Here is a 7,648-nt window from a genome sequence, read left to right as displayed (position 1 = left end):
CATATCATTGTGTTAGGACGGTCTTTTCACAAATGTCATGACATTTGTCCTCCAGGCTGATTTCTGTTCTCTTCCCTCATTAGCATTTTTTCTTGGCAATTGTCCATGTTCTTATGCCTGTGCCAATTCATGACACCTGGCCGCAGTAACCTTTCAAACAGTTTAGGACATGGAATTCCCTAGGTTGAGGATGATTTAAATATGCATCTGAAGCTATGTCTGTTTGGACAGATGCCTAGATGTTTCATGAGGCTCAATTCTTATTTATAATTTAAATAATATGAGCTTATTTTGCCAAAGGTAATATTTTTTTTTCAGATTTTATTCTTCAAGAGGCATATGCACAATAATGCAGGAGGAATCACACAGGCAGAGATATGAGAGATGTCAAGGCAGGAGGGACACCACAGAAGAAGAAACATTGAAGAAAAGCAAAATAACTACTCAGAGGAGGGCAGGAGAAAAAGCATCTGCCCCAAGCAGGGAAAGAGAGGAGGCCAAGGAGGAGGTATGACTGCAAAGGCAGTGCAGATGATGGAAGAATCTATATCGGAGCAACAGAGTAGAACCCAGAGTGCTCTGACCTCTAACTCCTGTAGTGCCTGTTGCCTGTATACAGTGTGTGGCTGGGGAATCGGGCACTAGAAAGTGGGGAGAAAAGGTGTTCTACGCAGGTGCTTATGCATTTGTTTCTTTCTTGTTTTTCATTATCAGAATCATTAACCAAAAGTTTGCTAATTGGCAATTAAATTGATTGAAGTTCCCTTACTTGAAGTCTGGTTGTTTTTTTTTTCAGAATTATAGTATAAATATTTTAATAATATTATTAATAATTATAATAAATATAATTATTATGAAATAATATATCAATGAATTCTGGAAAAAATATTAAAAAGCATAAAAGTAGGATCACTAGGTGATTATTTAAGATCATTTATCCAATTGATGTAAATGGAGCCACTGGACATAATCCATAATTAAACACGATTTTCATTTTTCAGCAAATTACATTTTTAATGTATAATATGCTCTCTGTCTTTTTCTCATGTCCTGCGTAGTATTTTTTCTGCAAATTATAAACCTCCTCTTTTAATGTGAAATTATTTTTGTGCATGTAAAAATAACTCATTTAGTGAATTAGCAATACCTTAAAAGTAGACACTTTCAAAGATGCTAAAACATTTTCTAGGTCAGAGTGTACTTTTTCCACAAATATACATTGTAGCAACGCTATCAGCTCCCCACACTCTTTTGATTAAAAAAATAAAAGATTATTTTTACTTTAACTTGCACTTATCTTGCTTTTTCTCTAATCCCCTGTATTTATTCCGTAAATATATGCCTTCTGTAACTTTTCTGCAGTGAGATATTTCTTGTCATTGACACTGATAAATAACATGTGCTTCATGTGAATAATCTCTATGATAAATATTTTCAGAAGAGGGGTCAAAGAATCTCTTGATTAACTTCAATAAAGCAGAATGGTGAAAGGGAAATTCCCTTTATGGCTAGTGGAACTAGAGCCTAGATAGTCAAGAACATATTTCAACCCCAAATTTACCATGTCTTGCTGTAGGAGTACTCCCTGCAGTTAATTTTGCATTTAGTGTCTGGACTTGATTTATGTACAGACTGTTGTTGTAGAGTTTTCCAACAAAATATTTTATATTTCTGTTCTTCTTGAGAGTGATTAGAGGTGAATATCTGTGCCTTACACAAATTATGACATTATGAAAGTAGGTTTCAAAAGAGTGTAAACATATATGGTATCTACAACAGCTTGCTTATCTGTATCAATATGGTGACCCAGATCTCTGACAACTAGGTTTGTTTACCTTCTTCTTGGCATGTATTTGAAATAACGCATAAGAAAGTGCATACAGCAATATGTTAAAATATAGGTAGTAGACACACCAAACCCTATGTTTTCATATGTATTAAGGTATACAAGGTCAACGTAGTACCTAATGTATTAGATGTATTGCTAAGTTCTTAAGAAAACACAACTATCTACATAGGTCTACATGCGTAAAAGCTGAGATAATTTGAGACTGTAACGGTACGTATAAGTGAAAAATGAGATATTGGTCTACAATATTTAATCAGATGGATTAAGGCTAGGATAGATTTCATTCAATACCAGAATCAATAACCAAAAGTTTGCTAATTGGCAGGCAATTAAATTGACTGAAGTTCCCTTACTTAAAATGTTTCTTATAATTATTTTCTATGTTTATTCTACAAAAAAAAAAAAATTTGATCTGAATTTACTGATAATTTTTGGTTAGTACAAAACAGTGTTTTATGAAAGTAAGCTTTTTTTTTCCTTCTCCCCCCCCAAAAAAACAAAACACAAAACCGCCCCAAAACTAAAATTGCACCATTCTTCAGTATTATATGGAATACATACATTCAGACATTCTCTTTACAGACTCAGTCAGATGAGGAATAACACCTATTTGGGATTTTTATTTCTTAGTAAAAGAAAAAAATTCTTAGGTTAGAATTTATGCCATAATCTAACTATATTTTTATGAAACATTTTTACATTCTCCTTATACTGGAAACAACCATGAGTCACAAGTTTAATACCTTCCATGACAAAAGGTCATTAGCTGTTTTATATAGGCATACAGGTATCTAATTGGATTAATGAAGTCATAGAATCATAGAATCATAGTCCTTGTAAAAGGATTCTGTTTGTTCAGCAGAATTGTCTTATTGATTTTTATGCACTACACTGCATACCCAGCAATTACCTGCAGACATTAATTTTACCAGTATGAGTCAGAAAAGGTATTTTTATTATATTTTTCTACACTGTGTTATGCTACAGGACTCTAGACCAGAGTGCTTTAGTTTGCCAAGGCCATGAGATACTATTGTGAAGCTAATTCATTAATAAGGACTTGGGTCCAGTGTCAGTACCTGAGAAGAGAATGAACAGAATTATATGAAAAATGGAGTCATAGTTTTATTTACACCTGAATGTAGTATACATCCAGGCAGAAACCTTAGCTAAGAAAAAGAAAAGCTACAGAACTATGGAAAAGTATTCTTGATTGAAAATTGTATTTCATAGGGTTATCATTGGAAGGTGTTGCCACGAAGCACGAAAAAGAGTCCTACACTATGTCAGCAATTTGTAGCAGCAGTTTTGAGCCCTATATGAGAGTGCTTTTGAGAATGTTTTAATCTATCATTATATGGATGACCTTTTAATTGCTGCAGAACCAGAACAAACAGCCCAAAAAGTGAAATGAAGAGTGATACAAGCAGCCTCAACAGCAGGATTCCTAATTGCAGAAGAAAAGCTTCAAAAAGCTCCACCCTGAAAATATTTAGGGTGGAAAATATTCACGATGAAAATATCCTAACAAAACTTTCAACCTCAGAATATCACCCTTTGGACAGGAATAAAGACTCTAAATGATTTACAAATACTCTTAGGAACCATAAATTGGATCTGTCCTCTTTGGAATATCTACGGAAGAACTCCATCCCATTTTCAAATTATTGGAGGGGGATCCATGTTTGACATCTTCTCGAGCGCTCACCCCCTCTGCATGAACCGCCCTTGATAAAGTGGTTGTAAAATTAACCAGTCAAGTTAGCCATAAAAATAGATACTGGCCCAGGTTATACAGCACACAAAACACAAACATTTCTTCAACAGTGGGGAATTCAAATGTCACAGGTATTCTACATTCCCCCACAGGCCAAGCAATTATTGAACACACACATAGCACCCTTAAAACTATGCTGTAGAAACAAAAAAGGGGGAGTTCAGGGTTAATCCCACAAGAATGTATAGCAAAAGCTTGTTATGTTTTGAATTTTTTAAATCGCTGGATCGAAGATAGACCTCCTGTACAGTGCCATTTCAGGGGTTCTAAGAATTTTGAACAGGGGAAAGCTCATGTTAAAGCACGTAATCTTGAAATTCATGAATGGGAAGGCCTGTTCCCTTTAATAACCTGGGGATGAAGATATGCTTGTGTTTCCATAGATAAAGGACCTTGTTGGGTCCTTGTGTGATGGGTTCGTCCTGCCTTTTCTTCTGCCTCTTCATCACAAGAGGACTGACCCTACTGTGGTTTCCCACCCAGCCAAAAGAGAACATTAGCCAATGCGACAGGACAAGACACCCTGTGCCTGTCGGTTGCCACACCTACGAGTCCTTTCAGACTGCTGGATGGTGGCTGTCATTCTCTCAGCAGCCCAAGCAATGGCAGCCCCAAATCTTATAGATAAGTGGGATGGCTGGGTGGTATAACAACACAGCCACAAGAAATTAATTTGTTAAGATCTGTAAAAATGGATATGTATCTGTATTTTCATTATATAGCTTGAAACCAATAATGCAGAATGTTAACTGTTCTTTAACTTTATTTGCTAGGCTAGGCTAGTGAAAAAATTGAGTGTTAGTTTTGCTAGTTTTTATTAGCTTATACAGTTTCTTATTAATTGAGTCCTTAAGCAGGTGTTGATAGTGAATATTCAAAACAAAGAAGGGGAGATGTGAGAAGTGAAGGTGATATAATTTGCATGAAGAACAGTTTGGGAATGAGCTCTGAGGCCTTGGTGTTTTGACAAGCCCTGGGGCGATGAGCTGGGGCTTTGAAAGCCAGAGAATGTGGGGGTTGTGAGAGGGGTTGTTAGAGGGGGTTGTGATTGGGCTATTTACCTGGAGAGTTTTGCAGGGGCCAATGAGATTGAACGCTGTATGTATGTGCAGGTTGGTAAAGTACCGAACAAGGGGATAAAAAGGGCTTGGTGGTAATAAATGAGGATTTGAGTCTCTGCCAGAATATTCTGCCAGATTTTAATTATTATTTAGCTGTTAATATTTTAGTTCAAAAGTACAAAGTAACACTTTTGCAACATAAATACTACAGAAACAGTTTCTTTATGTTAAAATATCCAGAAATATTTTAAAGACATATTTCAAAATAATTGCATCTGAAATAAATTATTAGATTGTAAGATAGATTTTTTATGTTTTTCCTCTGGTCCCCATCCCCACAGGTAGCATTTTTTTCACTTATTCCACATTTTATTGCATTTGTTATTTTATTATCCCTGAAAGTTAAATGCTGACTTTAGTTTATGCAAAATGCAGATGCATCTTAGAAAATGCTATCTTCCTCTAGATAAATACTAGACAAATCTTGAATTTGTCACAGTCAGTATCAGTTTTAGAAGCATAAACTTTGAACAGAAAGGATGTGTCAGCTTCAGCAATACCATGCAGAACTTGAGTAAATATTGTCCCTAAAATATGTTACCAAATTGTAAACTTTATACATTAAGAAAAATCATATGTTAACTACCCATAAGTAACACACTGCAAAACCTTTACATTAGAGAACATAAATCAACTTTTTTTAATTATATTTTAAATAGTTTCTGTTTTCAGATGTGAAATCCTTCCCCAGTCTCCTATAACTGTCAAATAAGTTGAAATGATCCACAATAATGAATAATCATAATTAACTAGCTAGGAAGCATGCCTCGCTTCACTTTCCTTACACTGTTACCGATGTCATTATCAGCTCTTTGCACATGGAGAATATCACTTCAGCTGTCATAGAATTAAATGAAATCTATTTGGAAACATCTGGCTCCTCAGAAGAAAATATGAATAATTTCACAATTCTGCCTGCTGTATTCAAATTATGATGTAATGGAGGACATCAGCATGCTGCGGACCTAGTGATTAACCCAGAGCAGCTGAGAAATAGGCCTAGTGAGATGAGCAAGGCACATAGATCAGCTCAATCTCTTATCTTTTTCTCAGGGCTCTTAAATACAACAGTGACCTTGTGATGGGAAACAGTAAGTTACACTTGAGCCCATTTAGAAGGTCACATATTTCACAATATGTTACAGGAGCTAAGTGCTTTTTTTTCAATTCAGTTATATATATATATAAAAAGAGTATTATATATGTATGTATAATACAGAAAGTATGTATACACATACACTTTGCAAGCCTTTAGTTTTCCAATAAAGGTATAAGTCCTTAGCGTGTTCACTTTTTCTTTTCATTAATTAGCATATGCAGCCATTCCTCCCTTGCTTGGTTCCTATTCTGATTAGATATCTGACTGCAGCTGTTGAAGTAATATGGAAAATGATATGTTAGTATAGCAACTAGGACAAGAAAAAAATGTAAAAACTTCCAATATTATTTCCAGTCTTCCCACATAAGTGTGGACACATCAACAAAATCTCAGTTTTAAAGTATACTCACTTTACTGCCTTGTGTTCTGGAGACTGTGGAGCTCATTTAATTCAGACTGCAGACGAATCCAGTTTCTTGCCTGAAATGCTCATTCAGGCAGTTATTGCTATAGAGCAATTGGACTAATGATCCTAGATTTATTCTGGTAGCAGTCTATGATACCTACGCTAAATTAAGCAATTCAGTGCAGTCAGACACTCATCCACATTGTCCTGTTTGGCATCATTTGCAGACACTTTGTGCTATCCAAACAGTTATAACAGAATGGGGAATCTACATCCTAACACATTTTTCTATACTGCTTACTTTAAAGACATAATAGGAACCACTGATTACAGTAAAGACAAAGAGTAAATAAAGAGAATGAATCAAAGACTTTAAAATTAATCAATTTAAAAGAAGGATTATTTTCATGAAGGAAGTGGGGAAACCAAAACCAAAACCAAAACAAATCCCACAAAAAGAAGACAAACCAGAACTGTGATCTGTGAATCACTGGTGAGGAAAAAAAAGCCCTCAAATGTTTCTACTTTGAGCAGGGCTCTTTCTGCTACTCCAAGACACAATGTAATCTTTTACTCTAATTATTAGATGGGAGTAAATGTCATAGAATTTGGCAATTTTCTAGTGCCAGTTGCTGCTGCAAACAGTTTTGGTAATTTAAATACTGAATTGCAACTTCAAGTCTTTGTAAATACTGTGATTGAATTTGCTTTTATTTATTTATTTATTTATATTTACTTGATTTATGAGAGGTGTTTTTTTGTTACCCATACAGAAAGGTAACCTTTATAGGAACCAAAATTTCCTCCTCAATATTTAGTGGGAATAATGAACAGGTTCAGCATTAAAACTGTACTTTTTTATTTGTTCCTGTATGTCATGAGGTATGTAACATTGTTATGCCCATTGCATACATGCTAGATTCAAAAAGGGACTTTGTTACTTGCCTGTGAGGAGCTACCATAACCATATATTGAACTCCTGGCAAGGAATCCAAAATCCAGAGTAGCTGACAAAAGTCACTTAAAAAATATATCTGAGTAAACCCTTGAGTACTGACATAGAGTTATCCAACAGCAGAATGCTAAGAGCAGGTTTACAAATTCTGTCATCTTCAAGAATGTAGAAGATACTTAAGTCCAGGGTGCATTTGTAGACCAGTCTTTTTCCCTGCGTACTTCCTTAGCTATGAGTACTGAAAAACTTTTTTAAAAAAATAAATACAGACCTGAAATTATCACTATTAACCAAAAAGTATTTGATCAGTGAGAGCCCTCTTGATTTCACTGAATTTGATGAGAAAAATAATTTTAATTACTAGCTATCATTTCCAGTTAACCAAGCTACCTCAGATATCCGAGGAGAGCATATATAGTTAAAGTCCTTCTTTTCACTCTG

This window comes from Pezoporus wallicus, unplaced genomic scaffold (assembly GCF_028554395.1).
Source record: "Pezoporus wallicus isolate ANWC-B61680 ecotype Strahan unplaced genomic scaffold, APGP_CSIRO_Pwel_v1 contig_6926, whole genome shotgun sequence".
NCBI lineage: Eukaryota > Metazoa > Chordata > Aves > Psittaciformes > Psittacidae > Pezoporus > Pezoporus wallicus.
The sequence above is the reverse complement of the archived record's forward strand: the minus strand, read 5'-3'. Positions refer to the sequence as shown.